Genomic DNA, 23263 nt, shown 5'->3' with positions numbered 1-23263 from the left:
ACTGATGAAATGACGACGGCGAAAAAAAAATTATAAAACCCCCCCGCAAGTCCTAGATGCCGCAAGATTGATATGTCCTGCGGTTTCGACCGGTAATGGGAGCGATAAAAAATCGTTTTCTATTAGTTGCAGTGGCGTGGGATAGTCGTCGAGCGCCTTCGAGTTTTCCCGGACGATTTTGGCGTCGCCCGCCACTGCCAGCGTTACGTAACGATTTACCTGAAAGGGATAACAGGTTGTCCATTACGCGGGCATCAATAACGTCGTCGGAACTAGGTCAATTTTTGTAACGAAATGACTGGCTAGCCACGGGCTGCTATTGATCAGGTTGCAAGCGAATATGCGGTTTTTTATCGACGCCTTTTGCCTTATTGCTACAAGTGTTCGGGTTCTTTTTGAGAAAAAAACACGAAACAACCTACCTTAAAACATTCGGGTACAGCGCAGAGAAAAATAGTCCGGGGCGGTATGAAGGATGAATAAATCTGCAACAGAAAATACGTAGATTAAAATCAAATCATATTTAATTTAGTATTTGTAGCTAGAATAGGCTGTAACTAATTTTCTTGTATCGTATATCCTTAAAGAAAAGATTCTTCAATAAGAAATTTGGTAACCATGAGTCGGTGGTAAATACAGAGTCGCCATATTTTAGTTTCCAGTTTAATTTTTGTTGGTCTTGACTACCTGGAAGTTCTAGAGTAATTCAGGATACGAACGCAGTAAAATACTTGGGCATGACACTGGATATTAAGCTCTAATGGAAAGAACGTGTTAAAAAAACAAGTAGAACTTTGTATGATCCTCTGAAAATGTTGTGGTTGGCCGGGCAACAATCTTAACTGACGCTCAAAATTGTTTTTATATAAATTTATATGATGGTGAAGACATTAGTGTACATTCACAAAGATCTAAGGTTAATTAAATGGTGTGACATTAAAGGACAAATCGTGAGCATTAAATTAGCATATATATATATATATATATATATATATATATATATATATATATATATATATATTAAAGTCTTGTTTTACCAACGAGGGTTGATCTGGACTGGACCTACAGTTTAAGGGCTCTTATCCAGCCTACTTACTGGCGTGACTGGGATCGTTTTCCTTGTCGGATTTTGCACTCTTGCCTAGGACAATCATAAATATTAAACAATCAAATATAAATTTACGAACATGCCCCAGCAGGATTCGCATCCGCGCCTATCGCAGCATTAGGAGGACCGCCCTATCGCTTTTACCACTGCGCCAACCAAGCCGACAAATGCTAATTAAATTTAGATTTGAAATCTTAGATGTGGACTATAAGAAAAATATAAAGGAAAAACTACTAGACAGTTGTAGTTAATAAGCAGTTATAGGTCAGCCATATGCTTTTAAAATAAAAAAATTGTTGGTAAAAATACAATATTGTGAATGTCTTTTAAGCTTTGTGTTTTTTGCTTCAAAGTCTTCACTGCCATCAAATTTTGTGCTATAGTAATTCATCTGGAATGAATAGGTAACAAAACCAGGAAACCGTAGAACCAATCATGGTTTCTCACCATAATCCATGTTAAGCATATCTCCTTCTCCTACCATAAAACAAAATAAAAAAGCAAAACTAAATTTCCATCAACAAGAAAGAGCATAACCAATCGAGGCTTCAGTTTCCAATTATTTCAGATGTTTTGTAAGTTCGGGGTACTCCAACTACTTTGTCTAGAGCAAATTTCGAGTCGTATTTAATGAGATTGTTAAAAGATCTAAATTCGATATTCAATATACTTTCGAATAATAGACACAAATACTCAAATTACAGTTGGTTGGACATGTTAACAAAAACAATCACAGTTGAAAAGAAAAAATGATCAGTCTCAAAAAAAAATTATTAAAATAATTTAAAAAATCGGCATCAACAGGTTAAGGATTCATAATACAAATGGTGCTTCTAGTAATATCACCAATAGGATTTTATGAAAGAAGAATTTGAGCATTTAACATCGTCAAGATCTTGTAGTTTGTAGTTTCGTACTAGAAATATTAGCAGTGTTGTATCTATTTCTTTGTAACTTTAAATATATTTTTTCCATTTAATTAATGCCCAGATAACTGTTAATATATTTAAATAGGCATTAATGATGCCCTCTCCGAAACCGCGTACTTACTTACACAGACGAAAAAACCACGCCCCAATCACCAACGACAGAAAAGAGAAGAAGAAAAATCCACGGCGTAATTATTTTTTTCTCACGCCTCTCCAAGCTGGCTCTCTCGTAGTTTTCCCAAAGCACCAAATTAGAATTTACGGGCCACCGTCCACATTAAACATACAAATTATGGGATTATCTCTATAAGCCACGGCCGTTTACAAGCCACTATTTCATCTATCGGTTTTTATGTCCCGTCCGAGAGATTCGGGAATCGATAAGAGTTCATTTGCTAATTGGATATCAAAGCTCGGAGTTAACGGTCGAGATTCGAGAGGCGACTACATTATTCCGATATAATTCGCTGATATAAAAGACCGAATTTCGAGAATGGTAATCCGGTGCGGAAGACAGACCGTGAAGCACAAGCTCCACGTGTATAATAACACACCTGTGTAAATCATAATCAGTATATCTCAAAATTATTGATTTACGATATATATACATCTATATGACAAGGAAGTAAGACCTGAAGATGGCAGATGAGCTTCTTCTTAAAAGATTGTTGAATTCGTGGCTTCCTCTGAAGTAAGTAAGACTCAATTGATTTTTGAATAGGTGAAAAACTCCACTATGGTTTCTGGTAGATTTCCAACCAAAGTGATTTTTGCAGACTTCTTTTGAAAGAATCCTAATTTTGTTGAGAGAATTTCGCAGAGATCGAAATAAGAAGTGATCAAGGAGCTCTATGTCTGAACTGTATGGCGAACACGGTGGGAGTATCTACTATTAGAAACTGAATCGACGAATTTCATGTTTAATTAATAAAAAATGTTTAAATTATTTTATATCTACAAATCTTTAATTTTAGTATAAAGTATTGTAAATATAAAGTAGTTTTGATAACTAAACTTAGGTTCTATAAAAACTTAAATCGTTAACTTCTACTTCAATATATTCAAGAGACTGTTTTCAGACCATATAGTAAGAAATTCTTTCTTTTACTTGTATTAGTTTATTTTGAACCAGCCTGTGTAAGTCTTAAGAATGTTTCAATACCTATGTTATTTAGAATCTAGAATATTGGTCACATAAAATTGTAGATGACTGATAATAGGGAATAAAACAATAAGTATATAAGACGTTATATTGTAAAATATAATAATTACTGCACTGTAACTAGTGAGTAATAATGATGAAAGCATACAGCATATATAGTGATAAAACAAGTATTGTACAAAGAATTTTCATTATTGGTAATTAATAAAAGAACTTTGTTTTGGCAGCGGTGCATATTCTTGTGCTAATAAAACCATAAGTCCTCATATAACTGATAAACTAATCCCTTTGATCTTAGGTCATGTTGGAAGTATATTCTGTTTTTAAAGTAAAGTTCCTTCAGTCTAATCTGCTCTGCTTTTTGTCTAACGTGTATTAAGCCACTGGTATTTTAAAATCAATTTAACAAAATCCATAGGTCAAGGCGTGACGACTATATAGATATAATGTTAAACTCAAATAATCTATTTTCTAATTTAATTTTAATGTTATGGGTACTGAGGAAAAACTTTAGCCCTTTCAAATTTGTCATTCTTTGACATATTATATAAGTAAATAAGACGTTATATTGTAAAATATATTTACTGCACTGTAAGTAGTAGTAAGCAAGTAGTGTGTAAAGAATTTTATTACCTTATTACTATTTTTTGCTGTACTTGTTTGTTATTGATTGAAATTTGATTTCGAGGTCTACATAAAGTTTTTCTCATAGGTTAAGTAGCTACACGAATTGGTAATTAATAAAAGAACTTTCTTTTGACAGCGTTGCATGTTCTTGTGCAACACCAAAAGTCCTAATATACTTTATAACCGACTGATAAACTGATCCCTTTGATCTTAGGTCGAGTTGGAAGTATACTATGGTTTTTAAAGTAAAGTTCCTTGGTAAAGTCTAATCTAATCTGCTGAAAAAACTTTAGCCCTTTATTTGATTACTGATATTAGGTGTGCGTTGCTATTCAAGACAGACAGACCTGGTTTTAAAATATGTTAATTAACAAATAAAGAAATAAAAACAGAGGCAATACCGTGGGCTTTAATAGACCCACCTTCGCCGTTTATCTAGCGTCCAACATCAGAATCCAACCTTTCCATAATTTATGGCTCGGTAGCAAACCGTTAAATACGAACGAAACTACCAATAATGACCTGAGCAAACAAGACCCACCCAGCGTTCCACCTGTCCCAGTTATCACCACCGCCGCCGCCACAAACCCCCCCGAAGGCTAATGCGCGTCGTCAGGCCTCCGAGACGCATAAATAAAACGGCAGCACTTCCTGGCGTCATTCGACGACGACGACCAAGAAGAAGAAGAACAATAAGACGCGGTGGTAATAGGTCCGGACCTAATGAAGCCAAATTGATTGGGGCGTGAACTAGCATGATGGCCATAACGAGCCGAGGAGGAAAACGGCATTTTCCCACCTGTCCGGGGCCTTATCACGGACGCGCGGAAGGAAAAAATGTTATACGCCGTAATTATTACGTAAAACCGAGTATTTTTGGAAGCGTTTACACCTGAGTCGGTCACCTGTCACGATGCACCAGCTGAATTGGAATTAATAATAACGCGAACGCGCACCAGCCTCTTTGCGGGGAGTTATTATCGTGTTTAGTTATTATCACGAATAGAATTTCACGAACATCAGCACTAACAGTGATGCAAATCGTCACGATTTGTCCTGGATACCGTCTCCTTAATATTTATCACAATTCCTCTTTTCAGTCAAGCCTGTAAAGTTGACAAATTGTAGCGAGGCCATTCCACAGCTCATAAGTCATATGTTTCCGTTAGCTGTGTAGTCCAGTTGGAGTTTACACAAAAAGTCATAGTTCTTTGAGATATCATTGAATTCGATGTTTAATGTTGTTTGAAGTTAGTTAGTTGATGTTTCTTAGAAGGTAAGATGTACATATGCCAGTACTTTCCTGTTGATGGATTTGCCTGGGATGGCTTGACAATCATTAAAACTATTTCAATATAAGACGAAATGGAATAGCCTTCTTAATAATATAGTAAATTAACTAACTTTTACGATAGACAATTTGGGATTAATATCTAGGTCATTGTTTTTAATATACACAGAGTTTTATTTATAACTTCATTGAACTAGATCAAATAGTTTTACTTTATTTAATCGTCTGACTACGCCATCATTATACAAGAGCTAAAAAACCATTGATGTGCTGATAGAGCCTCTGTTGATGTCTTTTGGCGTAGTCCTTGATAAGGTTATCGACAGTCTCTACCTTCAGGTTCTTATTATTGTCGTTACCAATGTACCATGAAGTCAATATATACTAAGTTATTTCGTATTGCATTGTATTTCGGCAATAGCTGTTTCTAACTTCTCAGTTGATTCATTGTTGTTATATCCGATGGTTAGAATTGCAGTGTCATCTGTTATGGTAGGGGCAACATTTTCATTGAATGTAGTGTGTGGAATTAAGTCCCCAGTGTAGAGTAGATAAAGGACTGGTCCCAATACACTTCCCTATGTCATATCTGATTGTATTTTGCTCATGTCAGAAAAGGCATCTTCTTGTTTGGCGCTAAAGTATTGGCCATCTATATATGATCAGCCAGTTTTACACTTATGGAAGAAATTAGTTTGGTGTAATCCATTGCAGTTTTGAACCTTAATCAATGCCTTGAAAACCCTAAAGAGATGTAAGTTTCATTCCGTATCTAAGTTTAAGTTTAACTTATTGTATAACAAACTTGTTTTATGAATGTTTTGGCAATAAAAAGTTGATTTTTGCATGTTGCTCTTTTTATTTCCCACATTGCGATGTTAAAAAAGATAACAGAGACGGGAACATTTAATTGTCAGTTTTCGTAAAAACTGTTCGTATCTTGTGTTTAAATTTTAAGATGATTGATCCAGCTGAACTGTATTCGATCTTCGAAGGTTTAAAATGAGTTGTTTGACTTCTTTAGTTTAAGTAAGTAGCATCAGTGGCCATGCACCCACATTATAGAAAACAAAACCAGAATATTTCTCACACTGTTCCTTCATTGCGTATCTCTCGAAGTGTGTGATATGGATAAGCAACCTTCAGATCATTAATATTATAAAATAGAACAAATTCAGCCTCTGTAGCAATATTAATATAATTATAATCTAGTATATATAAAGTGCCCTATAATATTCTGTCAGACAAATATAAATAGATTTTACGGCAATGTTTGGGTTACGTTTAATTGATATTTATTCAAAACAATATTAGCAGTACAGCATAATGGTTTTAAACGATATAGTATGTATTAAAATAAAACTGTGCATATTGTTGACATCGGCAAAATGTCGTCAATAAATCACGACACACTTTAGTAGCAATAATGACGTGTCCAGGGCTAATTTTGACCAGTTGAGTGGACCACTCTTCCAATAAATTAACTGGTGTTTTGATTTAACGTTAAAACATCAATTAAAAATTAGACAATCCCCGAACCCGATCGAGTCTAATGGAGATAACGAACGATGCGAAATAAATTGAAATAAACGGCGATAATATATGTGCCGGCTGAAAAGACCGCTTGCTCCGTGGAATGGGAAACGTCGGACGATCAGATAAAGCTTGTCAAGAGCAACGGGAGTCTTTTAGATGTTAAAGTAGGCAGTCGCCGGAATATTTCACCATATTAATACCCCTTTCTCGCGTCACTTTGTCCGAGCCAATGGTAATGGCGATTTTAACACGCAGTAAATTCCTGCCGCCGCCAGGATAACCGACAGATTTGCCACCGGTACCATAAATAAACGTCCCAAACCGAAAGGCGAAAGACTCTCGCCGCGGAACGCTATCCGCTTATTCCGAATATTATGCTTCGCGCACCTGAACCTGTCCTGCACTCCGAAGTTTGAAGCCGTCAGACAGTAAGTGGTAGCTAATTTTGGAGAATCGTAGCCGGTATTCGGTAAACTTCGGTAGTTTCCGACTTATCTTGCGACGTTGCCATTTACAAGCAATCGGGAGGTAGAATCAAACTACAGCGGCTATTTTTGAGGTTCAACTCTGGTACTGATAACAACCTGCCGTATAGATGGCGCTACTATAATTAAATCTATAGTTAGCCCTAACCCTAGATGCGTGTATAAATTTGACAGCTGTCGGATCATTAGTTTGTGAATTATAGTACTTTGAGTGAAGCAACTTTGTTATTGTGAAAAAATGCATAAAAAGGAATTTCGCGTGTTGATAAAATATTGCTTTTTGAAGGGAAAAAATACATTTGAAGCAAGAACTTGGCTTGATGCCGAGTTTCCAGACACCGCCCCAGGAAAATCAACCATCGAGATTTAGTATGCTGAGGTTAGACGTGGTGAAATGAGCAGCGAAGATGGCGAACGCCCAAACTGGACGCCCAAAAGAGGTTGTTACCGACGAAAACATAAAAAAAATCCACAAAATGATTTTGAATGACCGTAAATTGAAACTGAATGAAATAGCAGATATAAACTGAACGTGTACATCATGTCATTCACGAATATTTGGGTATGAGAAAGCTCTGTGCAAAGTGGGTGCCACGCTAGATCACTTTTGACCAAAAACAAAGACGAGTTGATGATTCGGAGCAGTGTTTGAAGATAATTAAACATAACAAACCCGAGGTTTTGCGTCGATATGTGACAATGGATGAAACATGCCTCCATCATTTCACTCCGAAGTCATCCGAATGAACTGCACACGATGAACACGCTCCAAAGCGTGGAAAAACGCAACAATTGGCTAGCAAGGTTATGGCGTCTGTATTTTGGGATGGCGGATGCGTGGGCGCACGGAATAATTTTCATTGAGTACCTTGGAAAAGGAAAGATCATCAACAGCGACATTACATAGCCTTAATGGGCCGCTTGAAGGACGAAATCGCCGAAAAACGATCGCATTTGAAGAAAAAGACTGCTTCTGAAGTTCTGCTTTACCAAGACAATGCACCGTGTCGCAAGTCAGTGAATACGATGGCAAAAATCTATGGATTGGGCTTCGAATTGCTTCCTCATCTACCTAAATTTTGTTGAATAAAACAATTTTTTGTCAAAAATGTGTTTTACTATGGTAGGCCGTGGACTTTTCAATTGACCTGTCAGAAGTTCTGTTTTGTAATGTTAAGAATTTTGTACTTTATAATTTATTTGTTATTGTACTGTTTACTAAATTTGTTCTACTGTCTACTAAATAAGCGCTTTGTGACTATTTATGAAGATATTCCGCCCGGGTGCGTTTTCTATAGAATTTTTATTTTAATTTTGCACATTGGATTAAGATCCCTACCAAATTCGTTATATTTTAGGCACAGTTGACACTGCGAAAGCAAAAGTACAGTTAAATATGACTAGATGTCCTTTATGTGAGTATATCTCATCAAAATCACAGGTCGTTGATCATATAGTCATTCCACAGTATTAAAATTAAGCAATTAAGGTATTTTTAGTGCGGTGCAAAAATAGATGGATGCTTTTGTTTTTATATATTGATAAATAAATGATATTTCTTGTCTTACGTATTTTTTTATTTATCTTTTTCCTTTTAAAATAAAATATGTTTATAAAAGATTCTAAATATTACATTTATTACATTATAGAAGATGAATATTGTACCACCAATAAACACAATTAAATTTGAACTTCACTTTCAAGGTAATTTTTAGACTAATTTCTAAATGGGAGAATATATATCGTTCTTCAAATGTACTTATGCTTTTCAAGAACTGGCAACGTTGTATATTCAGATTCTTATGCGCATGCCATGATTCTCCACTTTTAGACTACTGTCAGAAATTATAACGTAGAGCGCAACTGTTTTGCGGGCAACCCTTGTCAACAGTTCATTTAACGTATGGCTTCACGTGATCAGTACCACTAAAATAACACCGCACACGTACGAAATGCAATGGTTTATGACTTTATACAGGCCGCAGTCGAAGAGCCAATAAAATATCGCTAAATACCGATCGAGCTGCGTTCGCAAATTTCCTGCGCTATGAATAATGGCTCCGGATGAGGCCGGTTCTCCATTATCTTTCGACAAGTTCGGATTATAGCTACAACAAGTACACTGGATAACGATGAAATGGATACTGTAATCTAGAACGTTTTCTAGTAGCCATTATTTATGATAATTATATCAAGAACACCTTCCTGGGTTAATTAGAACATCCGCCAAATTATTACGCATTTGTACCGAAGTTAAAACATATTATGTGTGATTAATATATATTTATAACTGAACCAGTCATCCATCAAACCATATAAATTGCTTAAGATCGCTAAAAAACATGAAACTGTTGAAGAAAGGTGACCATTCAATAATGTTGACTGACAAGTCCAAGTAGGACGTAACCTATTCTGGTAACAATTATTAGTAATTTATATCTTTCACACAGAATATTCAGTACAAAAAAAGCAATTTCGGTGGTGCCATTTAAGTGCAATTGGAATTTGTACTGACAGCACAGATAAATATGACATGATCATCTATTCATCCTTTTTAAATTTTGATCCATTTTTTAGATTTCCTTATTTGTGGATCTTAGTTCACTACACGTTATTTTTCCCAATATCCCATGTCAGTTAAATTCTCTTGGTTTAGCTGACCAACCTAGACGAGATTGTAAAGCTTAGCTCATAAAAGTTGGGGCAAAAGAAATTGGAATCACGAAATTGAAACCATATTTTATGTCAGCAAATGCTAGTAATCACTACATAGTATAAAACAAAGTCGCCTTTTCTGTCCCTATATCCCTATGTGCGCTTAAATCTTTAAAACTACGCAACGGATTTTGATGCGGTTTTTTTCAATAGATAGAGTGATTCAAGAGGAAGGTTTATATGTATAATACATGCATAATGTACTAAGGCAACATTGCTAATTTTAGAGGTTTCTAACGTGATGTCGTAAATTAACCTATTTTTTTTAGGCTTATTTAGCAATTAGCAAAAACGCTGCCTAACCCTACGAGTTAGATCAAATTAATGTACTACAGTATTGTACACCATAAAAAGATCTACAAAAAAGTCCGCGATGGTATATGTTTATCTTTTAGGGATAACCCACATTAACCATTTTTATTGTTTACTTTTTACGTGAGAAAATGGCTTATTTACGAAGCTATTTTAAGCAATACGGCATTAATCCTTATCGAATTAAGTACCTTAAATACAGTGTGCAATTAATATAGATCAATATGGTTCCTTACAGCATGTAAATTAAACAAATATTTTCGGAGATATTACAAATTTAAAATTTGCGTTTAAAAATGTGTAATGTAACAAAAATTGTATGAATTTAGATATTCCAAAGATAGCATGCAGATTTAATGCGTGCAGGCCAAGGGCAGTAATGAATGAACCAAAAATACTGGATCGATTTTAATCATGTTTTCATTGAGTGACATAGGCATATATATTTTATGCCCGTGCAAAGTCGGAGCGGGCCGCTATGTTTTTATATACAACGTTCATATTTTTTCTGTAGTGTATTTAATTTAGTATCAGCATTGCACCCGTGCGAAGCCGCGACGGGTCGCTAGTTTTAAATATAATTAATTGTCTGAAGCCTCCTTAACAGGACATTGAAATAAGAAGAATAACAAATAAGTGTTGTTTATTTTGGCGGATGAGAAGAATCAAAAGAGTTTCAAAGGGACATTTTATCTATATTTTCATAACGAAAGGGGCTATGATTTGCATACATTATATTTAATATCTTAAAGAATAAACATTTCTATATATATATTTGTATCATTCATCTATTCATATTTGTTATTTTTTGTGTGTTAATATTCAAATAAAATATGTTTTCCAATTTCCCGCTTGGTATACGCCCTCTAGCGATTCAGGAGCGCAACATTTTATTACTAAGAACCCAATTAAATATAGGTAAAGGTATGAAGCCAAAAGGTAGTACACAATAATTGTATTATATAACCAGCGATAAAAATTCGCGAATCTAGCCGTGAAGCATCCGCCAGCCAATAAAATATCGTCGCAAAACGCCCTGTGTATTATGTAAATGCGCGCCAAGCCAGATACATAGATTAAGTTTGTGAGGAATCGATGGCCCCTGACACCTACATGCCCCTTCATATCGGCGATTTGCTTTTTAAATATGGATCGACCGCCCATTGTAATTGCAAATTTTTCTTCAATGAATGTCATGAACAAACAGCGACCGTCCCGCATTCGAATGGGACTCGGCGATGCTGTCGTCTGGGTGTTTTTCATTGCGAACAAGTCACACGTTGTGATATCCTCTCGTTATGTCACGTGTCCATTTTAACGCTTTCCTGGTGGTTAGATTAACATTAACACATACATTTCGGTGTCAGAGTAATCACCATCCACTCCAATACCGTACTAGCGAACTTGAAGTACTCTTTGACTGAAGTACTTCCAAATATGTATATTTACCCCTCCTAAGTGGCCCCCAGAAGAATATAATGTATATCACCCTTGAAGTTGTATCAAGCATATTTAATGTAAGATGTAATTAAAAAAAATTATTCAGTAAAATACTAACTAACAACTCGAACACAAAACGATGATAGCTGATGAAGTTGTCAATAAACCGTAGTCGCGATGGTCATCGATGAAGACCTCCAGGTACACTACCGTCGCCGCGACAAGGAGAACAACGGGCAGAACGGCCGAGAGCGCTGACTATCATCCGGTACGATCTGCGATCGCTTTGTTCTTGTCATGTTTTCGGAGTGGAGCATTAAAAGTAGTCATTTGCGGGAGCTAATATAGTTATTCGTAATTTATCATTCGGTTTTGCGCGGTTACCATCAGGAAGCTGACCCGCCAGTAACATTGTAATGAAAGTAAATGGTCACGGACCGAAATACTTTTCGCTAATTATTCCTGCTTGCACTCTCTGAGCCTGCAATATCGTTAGTTCCACAGTAATCATTTAAGACTCTCTTTTAAACATATACGAAAAAAAAAATTAAAGAACAAATATCAGTTTTTTTATCTTATACAAGGTATCGGAATAAATCTTGATGCAAAACTTCAAATTAGGAGTTCAAATATAAGAAAATGTATTCGTTAATTGTAATAAAATTATAATTAACAGTACATAATAAATTGCTATTATACAGGCAAGTATTTAAACCCATACAACTACTTTAAAAGTTTGATTACTTACACCGAGACTTTCAGTTACACACTGTCACTCCGAAAACTAAGAGAATTGCAAGGAGAGATCAAAGTATTACGAATGATGAACTGAATAGATAACACCAGAAAAAGACACAGACTCAAAAGGATCAAACCATTTGATCTTGTAGAGTGTAGTGAGATGAATTTAATAGAAAAACAGGAGTGTTAGTAAATAAACATTATTATAGCAGAGACTAAGGTAGGGCCGATTGGTCCTCCAGTCACTAAGATATATACCTAGATTTAAGTTAATATAAAGAAAAATAAAATAAAATCATCTAATTTAACAGTGGAGTTCCAATTCATTTTTATTTTAATTTTTTTGTGCAAATTTTATTTCTTTCATAATCTTTTGAACTCTTAGAGATTTTCTACGTCACTGTTTAATCATCGGCGTCTCGGCTAAACATATCTTTCGGCGCTATGTTTAAATGATAATGTCTTCCTTCTCTCGCCGTCTCCGTCATAATGGCAGACATTTTGATTTGAAAGGCTTTGGGCAGCTTCGGTCGGTACCGTCGTTATTTGTTTTTTTCTGAATTAGTGCAGTCACCGTAGACTCGTCATATCTTCGCCGAGGTACCAAAATTAACGACGTCTCGGCGTCGAAGAAAATAAGCTACCACGTCGACGAACAATCGATCCTCCCACAGCGTCGATTACTGGGGCCCTGTCCGAAAAATAGCTTGTTTTCAACGTCGTCGATGGACCACATTCAAATGCCAAAGCGACGATGAAGCAACGGTATCTGTAGGACCGGAAGATATCAACAAACGTACCAACCACAACCGTTTCGATTTATCATATGTTTCAAAGCCCTTTTCATGCAGCACATTTTGTTTGGTATATCAGTATTTTGTATTTGATATATTTTTCATACAATTTCGTATTTTTATTTGCGACCTTGAGGCATGTCGATTTTTACATCGTGGAATAATGGTCTACAAAATACCCAGAAATATAATTCCAGATGTTGAACACGGACGGGGTGCCAGTAGCGCCAACTAGAACCCGATAACGAATAGCTGGTAAACCCGAGACTTTTATCTGGGATGTTATTGACGGGTATTTCCACTCATGCAGTACCCGACCATCGTTGGGTTTAGACGTGCCACCATCGACTGCCCAAGCCTCGTCTCCAGGTAACACCGCTGCCATCCGTTTTATCAATTTTGTATTTTCCAGATTTTTATATTACTTCAATAAAAAACGGTCACATAATGTAAACCCCACTGTTTCATTTCGTTTTACCTCCATTCACCGAGCCATCTAATTTACCCCAAAACTGTAACGATCTTTAACTGAGCTAACTTTAACGACTGAAACAAAATTTATGCACGAAAGCCAAAGAAAATGTACCAATATGTCGAATCTCGCGAAATTTTGACTTTCAAGTCCATGTGTTATCCAAAACGATAACATTTCACTCAAAATCTCGTCGAACCCAACGTTATTTTGCAATTAGTCATTGGTAGCAGGAACACCGAGCTAAAATAACGCCGGACATTCCTATGACATCTTCCATTCGTCGATCCAAATGCGTCCCAAGACAAAAATCCAATTTTGACGCGTCCCGCTGTCAGTTTCGCGCGCCCACGCAGCATCGCCGCTTCCATTAACTCCGTATATTCGTCGACAGTCGCGGTAGCTCGTGAATTTATTAGATGCGACCGTTTTTTTCTCTTGTTTTCCCTTTTCCCTCGTCGTTCTTCGTCCGGGCTTCGCCTCCTGCTTCATATGTATTAATCGGGCCCGAATCTGTGATCATCTCTATCCGTACGTCGCCAGTTCATACATAAAACATCGATCCAGTTACTAAACGCGAAGCCACACGAACGGGTAACCGGGAACGTGCTTTAACGAAGATAAAAGGAACTGAAATTGATTCGGTCGCGATAGATCTCTAATAATCTCATATTCGGAGGGGTACGATTATCTTTATATTGTTTCATTTTGATCTATATTTAATTCAAGTATAGAAAACAGATACTATAGCGGATGATACATTATCTGGGACACTTCAACCTCCTCAGAAATTATTAGATTTAAGAGCATCAAATTACCAACAAAAAAAATACCAACCGAAAAATTATTTCTTTAAATTTTAAAAAGAACAGGCAGTGACGTTTCAGAAGTTATTATTTCGATACAATTGTCTAAGAAGTTTTAGTCCTAGAACTGTGTTGATTGATGTATTAATCAGCCTATTTAGGTTTATGTGGTGTAAATATGGAGTTACACTGATTAATTAACAATGCTACTCGCTACGTAATCAATAAATCTATATATATATATATATATATATATATATATATATATATATATATATATCTGTTGCTTACTATATAGCTCTCTATTACCTAAAACTGTTAATTGTAATTGCATATGAAGCAATGCTAAATTATGATTAAAGCTGTTATGACAAGTTTTAACACTGTTAATAAGACATTGAATATTTGTAGATGTAAAAGCCTTAATTTCCCAATATATCCATGAAAACTAAGTCACAGTTCCTTAAAAACTCCTAAGTATAAAACTTATTTCAAAGTTTTAATAAACATTACAAAAGATGCGAATCTAAATTATGGTTAAATACGTTATAAAAATCAGAATTCGCAGTAAAACGTATATTATAGGAAACTTCTTAAATATCAAGTACCAGTCCCCAAAGTCATCAGTACCAAAGTTATAAAATTCTAATTGAAAACTTTTTATTCTTTAGAAATCTGTAACAGGCACTATGAAACACGAAAAGTGTGATTAAATATGTTACAGCTAGTTCCATTTGGACCGATTCAGTCACGGTTCTATATAAAAGCTGCTATAGACACAACGAAGAAACGAAACTAAACTATGGTTGCAAGTCTGAATTAGCTGAATTCACGATAAAGCGTTGAATATATAAAAATCCTTGAAAATTAAGTCACGGTTCTTTATTAAAATGTCAGTATAAAGCTCCAACAGGCATTAAAAATCTCGCGATAGTAAACTATGGTCAAAGCTGTTACGATAAGTCTCAGTTGGCTCCGATCTTGGGTAAATGCAAATGAAATCTGGCAGCCATTTTAATAAAATAGCGACCGGTAGTTTTTTGCGGTATGCAAATTAAGATATGTGGGTTAATATGTGGCTTTATTTATAAAATCTAGGTATGCGGTACATACGTACGTACGTACGAACGTACGATGGCGGTTTTTGAGTCTCGCGCTGTTCTCACGCAATTTGACATGACAAACGTCCGATCGCGGATATAATGGGAACGCGTAAATACCCGTCTGCCGTGGGGCCAGACGTTGCCGTTCAACCGAAACGTCAAAAGACGAAAATATGGCGCGGATTCCCGACATTGACGCACGTCCGCGATCGTTATCCAGGTACATATAGTGTTTACACGCCCGCTCGCTCAATATATGGTCGCTAACCATTAGAAGTCTACTTTCTGTTAATAGGTGTTGAAAAAAATTCTATGGTCTTCACATCTAAACAACATCTTGTCAAGGATATATATCAATAATGATCTCTTCATCGGAACAAAAGCCTTAATTCTCAACAAAATGGAAAAACATCTCCACTAAACTGTTTCTCTATGTTTTATCTTATCTAGAATACGTATTGGACGAACTGCACAAATTAAGATACCATAAACTTAAAAATTAATGGTACGATTGCATGTTAAAACATCTATATATAGTAGACCAAACTTTCATTATCTCTTTTAGTTGTAATCTTAGTTTTTATTGATATTATTCTGGCAGTTTTGCATACCCATTACCCTGACATAGAACCAATCGAAATTGAATATATATATATATATATATATATATATATATATATATATATATATATATATATATATATATATATATATATATTAACAATGACCTCTTCTTCCTCACAAGAACGTTTATTCTCAACAAAATTGAAAAAAATCTACACTAAACTGTTTCTCTATGTTTTAATATTATTTACAACAAATTTCGGATGAACAGCATCAATTAAATTATAATAAACTTATAAATGTATGGTTTGATTGCGTGTTAAAACATCTATATACAGTACCCCAAATTCTCATTTTCTTTTTCAGTTGTAATCCTTCATAGCGAGAAAAAATTAAACTCAATACCAACACACCAGTTTGGGTTTATAAACAAGCATTCAACAATTAACCAGGTCCATAGAATAACAGATGTTATTGAAAAAGCCTAGGAAAGTAAAAAAGTATGCTCAGCCATATTCTCAGATGTAGCACAAGCCTTCTATAAGGTTTGGCATGAAGGGCTTGTTCATAAACTACAGAAAATCTTACCAAAACAATACACCGAACTACCAAAATCGTACATTACAGCTAGAATGTTTAGATTTCCATAATAAACAAGAAGAAGCTTACTCTACAATAGTATACAAAAGAAGCTAAAGCAGGTGTACCACAAGGAATTGTACTGGGGCCAATGCTTTATCTACTATACACTTGTGATATATCACAAACGGAGAATATTACGATGGCTACGTTTGCTGGTGATTCTGCGGTTATAGCTGTCGGAGACAATAGTGAAGAAGCCACACGAAAATTACAACAGGCAAGTGACAATATAAATAATTGGACACAAGCTTGGAAAATAAAAATTAACGAAAATAAATGTGCGTGTGTAAAATAAAATAATGTGTGTGTAAATGTGTGCACGTCATTCTATATAGCAACAACGCTAAATATTTCGGAATCAATCTTGATGTAAAACTTCGCTGGAAGGAACATACAAAAAAGAAAAGAAAAAACTGGAATTGAAATATAGGAAAATGTATTGGCTAATTGGGAGAAAATCAGGATTATCGCTACATAAAAATTGTTATTATATAAGCAAATACTGAAACATACTAAGGCAAATACAGGGCATACGGAGTTCAATTATGGGGATGTTCTGCAAAGAGTAACTTAATGAAAATACAAATTTTTCAGAACAGAAACTTTCATTATCTTTCTCAGTTCTAATCCTGTTTTGATATATTATTCTGGCGGTTTTGCTATACCCATTACCCAGACATAGAACTAATCAATATTGAATATAGATATAAAAAATGACCTCACTAAACTGTTTCTCTATATTTTAATCTTATTTAGAACAATGTTCGGATGAACGGCATCAATTAAGATACAATAGACTTATAAATGAATAGTTTTATTGCGTGTCTATATATAGTTCACCAAATTCTCATTATATTTTTCAGTTTTGGTCTTTAGGACTGTAGTTTCATATTTTGCTCAAATTTTCAATTCATTTCATAGCACTTATTGGTATTCATTAGATATAGAAAATGTGACGATAAACTTGTACTACATTTTTCATCTGCGTAGAACGTGGATTATGTATTTTCGCGCCTCCAAAACGTGTATGCATATTTCAACACGCGTAACAAGTTGTTATATGCGACGAGAGACAAACGACGAACGTCATAGTTCACAAAATAATCACCAAATCATCTTTGGGGACAGTCCTGAATGAACTATAATAAGAACCACCACGAGGAGGAACACGGGGCCTCCGCGGGTATTACCGAGAGCCGGGCATCCCGCTCGTCGTCTTTACAAATACGCGACGTGTCGCTTTTTGACAGAAAATGATAGAGCTTATTATTTCGGATGACAGCCGTGTGGGTCGCCTACACGCCCGAACATAAGTTTCATTTAAATGAAACAACGGCCAAAAACAGACGTTTCAAGCCGATGACATCGGCCGTTGGACTTACCTCCAAGTTTAGACGTATCGAGATACGCTTGCCGAACCTAGAAACAGAAAAAAATCCATTAATGCAGGTAAAGATTGTTTATAGTCAAAAATGGCGAAGGCGAAATTTTGTTTTAACAAAATTCTCGTTATTATCGCTGTTTTTTCAAGAAAGTCAAATTCATCATTGTTTTATAGATACGGCTCATTAGTCAACAGTTGAATTTGATTTTGCGGAGAATTAAATATCTCCATAGCGATTGTATTCACCGAAATCTTACGAATACGATCTTTTAATTAATAATAAGGGCTTAACTGCAATTAAAGATTTAATAATGACGAAATACCGGGCCTCGTTGATTTTATTACTCGTTTTATTGCCCTAGAAATAAATCAGGTAATCTTCTTCGAACCATCTGGAATATTTTAAGCAGGTATTACATCGGCTTTATGGATATTAGGATGTGTGTTATGAATTATTAATGGTGTTCTGTTCGGTTTGTGTCGTTCTGGTGGGTGAGCTTGGACGTCTACAGCCCCCAACTGAGGATTGTGCATTGAAGAGATTAATTCCCAACAACAGGAACCAAAATTCCCCCGTATCTCCGTCAAAGTTTCGTAATAATTTCTACTTCATCCTCAGAGCTTCACTAAATCGATAAATTTCGATATGTATTATTGTTAATTAATTACAAGTTTAAGCAAGCTGCTTTGGTATCGAGGTGGATGATTCTTTTGGACTAACTCATGTCACTTTTCATCGCCAGTCACTACAAAAAAACTTCTTTTTTGCCATGCAACCACCATCAAATGCAACCTTTTGTTCTTTTTGGACCTTTCCCATCGCATGTAAATGCCTATATTTTCGACCAATAAGTATTGAAATACCTCTCTGCAAACTTTGTTGGTCCTTCAGGACGTTCCTGGACACTCACATCAAAATCACACTCAAAAAGCACTCGTACATCGTTGAAAACAACACTGATAGTTGGGAAAGGATAGAGTAACATCATCGTAAAATTCATCGTATCATTCGTAAATCTATTCTTCTTAAAATCCAACAACAAAAGTGTCATACCCAGAATGATTAGGTGGAAAACTATTATTTTATATTGAGAAAAGTAAAAAATAGCGAATTTAACATTTAGGTTAGGTCGTTTAACAATTGTTTATATTGATACTTCTTGTTTTCTCTGATAGATAACGCCGTTTACGTATTATTTACGTAATATCAATTCTGTTCAAGATTTCTTGTTTGCTCCAACAAAAGAAGATTGTTTTGAACCAACTTAATTTCCATAATCACTTTAGTGTATTGCCCAACCTCCCTATGGATTATAATTCATATATGATCTTGTAATTAAATGATTTATTTGTGTTTTGTTTGTTTTATCTCGACAGTACTAACATGAAAACCCATTAAAACCTTTCAAGTGTTAAGTTTAAGTTAACATAGACAATATTGTTTACGAAACGTGAAAATTGGAGATACGATCCGATCGAATATTAATGGATTTTCATCCGGTCGTCGCCATATACGACGGGCAGGCCCCACCCTGCGGAATAAAATTTTTATTTCGAATATTTCGACGGGACGGAAAAAAGCCGGAAAACTTTATACGTTTGATAATTCATATTTTCGCTGCGGGCCCCGGGTACCGTTGCGCGTATCTCCGTATTTATATGGTATCTCCGTGATGAAACATTCATAGTGGATGCCGGAAAACGATTCGGAGTCGTGAATTTTTCGGATTTTCATTCCAAGAAAAGTCGCTTCGACAGGCGGTGGCATTCGATGGCGGCCGAGCGCATGGGTGTAATCTACGATAAATAGTTAACAGTTGTAAGAATTCCCGAGGCCGTTATGTTATATTAATTGTATTTCAAAAATAATGTTTAATACGTACATAATATCAGGTACATGATTTCAATCGAAATCTGATCAGTTAAAACAATCAATAGGAACATTTTGTATTTCAAAAAAATTAAAGGTGTTCAATTTTGATTGAACATTTGTTACGGGAGGGCTCAAATGGTTCTGAATGTTTAATACGTATATAATATCAGGTACATGCTTTCAGTTGATATTTGACCAATTCAAACAATCAGCAGGAACATTTTGTATTTCAAAAAATAAATGTGTTCAATTTTGATTGAAGATTTGTTACGGGAGGCTCGAATGGTTCTGAATGCATTTTTGACTCCAGTGCGTTGATATTATTTATTACCATACTCATTACCACGGTTTTCATTTTATTACATCTCATTTACAAATTAATATATTACTATTATTCTATCCTATTATGTTGTACTTGCATCAATACTCAAGCTATATGAGTGTGAATATCTCAGTAGGCGTGTATTTCCCAAATTAGAATAAAAATAACACTTATACACTGTACAAGTTCGTCTGGTTTGGTTTACTTTTATCTTCTGATTTCCTGCGTGTTGCCCAGTAGCTACATTGCTACCGCGTTGCTGTAATTTAGTAACCTTCTTCATGTTTTAAAACGAAATTATGGATAACCTCGTAAAATCATTTGATTTCGAGGGCATCGTGCAGTTTCTCGTTGGTTACGCAGCGACAGGCATTTGCAATTAATTTAGGAACTTTGCTTGGGCAGCGTTGGATTACTAGTTGGTTTGACGCCATAGTGCATCTCCATATTTGCGCTCCATAAGCCCAAGCAGCCCGCATAATTAACTAGTAAACTAATATCTTTGATCTTAGGACAAGTTGGTTAACTTGAATTTTCTCAACCTCTAAACTAACAAGATCTAGTTAGGAATGATTGATTAAAGGTTGTAATTTTACGATAAGGTTTACTGCAGTATTTTAACTTTTTGCGTCTTGTTTTCGATTATATTTAAATATCCTCTACAGTAGGATTCAAATGCAGTGGATGAGGACGTTCTAATCTTCACCACCTCCAACCTTAGAAAACTAGTTAATGATGATTGATTGCAAATTTTAATCTTATGCGAAGATTGTGATTAGCACCATTCTATATACTGTTTCCCATTATTTTTAAATATCCTTTTTAAATAAAATATAAATGTATATCAACATCAAATTATTTGAAATATTTCATGAAATATTTGGAAATAATCACTCGAGAGAGTGTTTACTTCTCCAGCAATAAGTTCACTAAGTTCCTACTAAGTAAAACCTGTTCTCCTAATGTCTGTCTTCTATACTTCAAATCGGTTTCTACGATCTTGATCGATGTCTTTGTCAGAGCTATTCGCTACCCTGTGTCTTCCCTCGACGAGGCCGATTGGATTACAGAATCCTGTGAGGCATTCCATCACCTTTAATCCGATAGTCATGTTCAAACCATTGTAATCTGCGGCTGTGTATTTTTATCTCAACTGTGAATTGATCTTAAACGAATAACTTAATATCTAAGATGATGTCGTGGAAAAACATGTAGATCTGTTCTAAATATCACCTTTGAACAACAGCCAAACTCAACAGCGTCCAGTTCTTGAAGCCATAAAATCACTGCTTATTGGTTTCATTAACAAAAGAATCAAACACAAGCTAGTATATATACCAGTTCGTATGGATATACAGCCATATATTTTGCCACGATCCTTGATGTTAAATTCAGGTGGAACCCACATGTTAAGAAAGAGTTTGAAGAACTCAAGTTGTATTTCAAAAAAGTATACTGGTTAGTAGGTAGCCCCGTCAGTATATATTAAGCTTTAACTATACCTACAAATCTTGTGACCAGTGTGGACTGATGGCGTTCAACACTGGGGTTGTACCAGCTAGTCAGTCAGCAATAGGTATTGTGAGGTATTGTTGATGCTTCGTGGGACATTCAAAACGACAATATAGATTAGGACTTAGAGGTAGATGCTGAGGATAAAGTTATTAAGGACTATGTCCAAAGACATAAACAGAGGTTCCATCAGTACATCAATGTTGAGGTTCCTCAGCTCCTAGATAACAATGGCTTAGTCAGAACATTAAAGAGAGTAAAACCATTTGATCTAGTTCAGTCACGTTACTAATAAGACCCAGTGCAAATTAAAAACAGTGACATAGATGTTAAGCCTGAAGTGTCTATCGTAGAATAAGTACTTTAACAATTTTAAAACCGTAGCAAATCAGAATGAAAACAAATCACGGGAATCATGCTCAATAAACATGTTAAACTATTCGTGATTGAACTGTATTCAGGAAAAAATGCCAGGTATGTTAAAAGACTGGACGCGAAACCGTTTTCGGGCGCTTTGACGTCGGCTGACGCGGACGCGGCATCGACGGGCGACACCTATGACGCCGATATTCAATTTTTCGTACCGTACGGCCACCTGGTGAGCGCGGATGCCAAAAAACGCGTCGGAATCCGGTCAAAAATCACGCGCCTCTGCGGCCACGGTGGCGGCGGCGGCGGCGGCGGTGGTTACTCGCTACCCCCCTGCTCCCCGCCGTCGAAGAGTGAGCGGCGCGGTCTATTTCGGGCGACGCGACCGCAAATAGCCGCTGCCTGAGAAATAGCTCATCAGCTGTGGCGTGCCTCTCGCTATATTTACGAAAACAACGAGAAATAAATTACGAGAAACCGGTAAAATCGTTCCCGCGCCGCCTAACTGCACCCGAATTGATGGTGTGTTTTGACGTGGGGAACGTCTGTAAAAAATCCCATTCGATTCGACGGGATCGGTGCGTTAATTTACGGCGTCGGTTGGAACGCGGGTCCTGTTTCTCCGGTCCCGAATACCCAGGACAATTCATCAGTCACCCCGAGAACGTAATATGCCCGAAGCATCGTAAATCAATCGCGGCGGAATGCCGTTTTTGTTCAGTGCTGCCAACACCTTCCCTCCATGATCTTTTATCAAGCCGATATCAAAAAACCAAAAATGAAATGAACGGAAAATAGTTAATGCTAAGTCCGTCGAAAAGTTTGTGAAGTTATTCATGATTCATGACATCTAATGTTAATAAAACAGGTAAAAGAAGCCCTACAGAGACGTTATTAATGTTAATTTTACAGTAATAAAGAAAAAAATGCTGGACCGGCTTGAAAATCAATTTTACTTTGTATAGTGAAATATTTTTGGTTATATCTGTTTCTTCCCCCTTTTGTGTATCATTTTAATTAATTTGTTTTTATAATGTTATCTTCATAGCAAAGACGAAGTAAAATCGTTATAGCCT

At 35.9% G+C, this 23263-nt stretch overlaps 1 protein-coding gene across 1 annotated transcript in view; it reads right to left on the bottom strand.

Annotated features, from left to right (window-relative positions):
- Window positions 1-23263, bottom strand: part of LOC143203374 (uncharacterized) — an 89984-nt gene that overhangs the window by 32949 nt on the left and 33772 nt on the right. The window contains exons 2-3 of the mRNA XM_076415484.1: window positions 18110-18146; window positions 423-485 (exon numbers count right to left, since the gene is read on the bottom strand). The gene's annotated coding sequence lies outside the window, so the exon portion shown is untranslated. The remainder of the gene's footprint in view (window positions 1-422; window positions 486-18109; window positions 18147-23263) is intronic.

The sequence above is a fragment of the Rhynchophorus ferrugineus genome, unplaced genomic scaffold (genome assembly GCF_030347505.1).
Source record: "Rhynchophorus ferrugineus isolate W39M unplaced genomic scaffold, kcgeb_rfMv2 rfM10, whole genome shotgun sequence".
NCBI lineage: Eukaryota > Metazoa > Arthropoda > Insecta > Coleoptera > Curculionidae > Rhynchophorus > Rhynchophorus ferrugineus.
The sequence above is the reverse complement of the archived record's forward strand: the minus strand, read 5'-3'. Positions and strand labels throughout refer to the sequence as shown.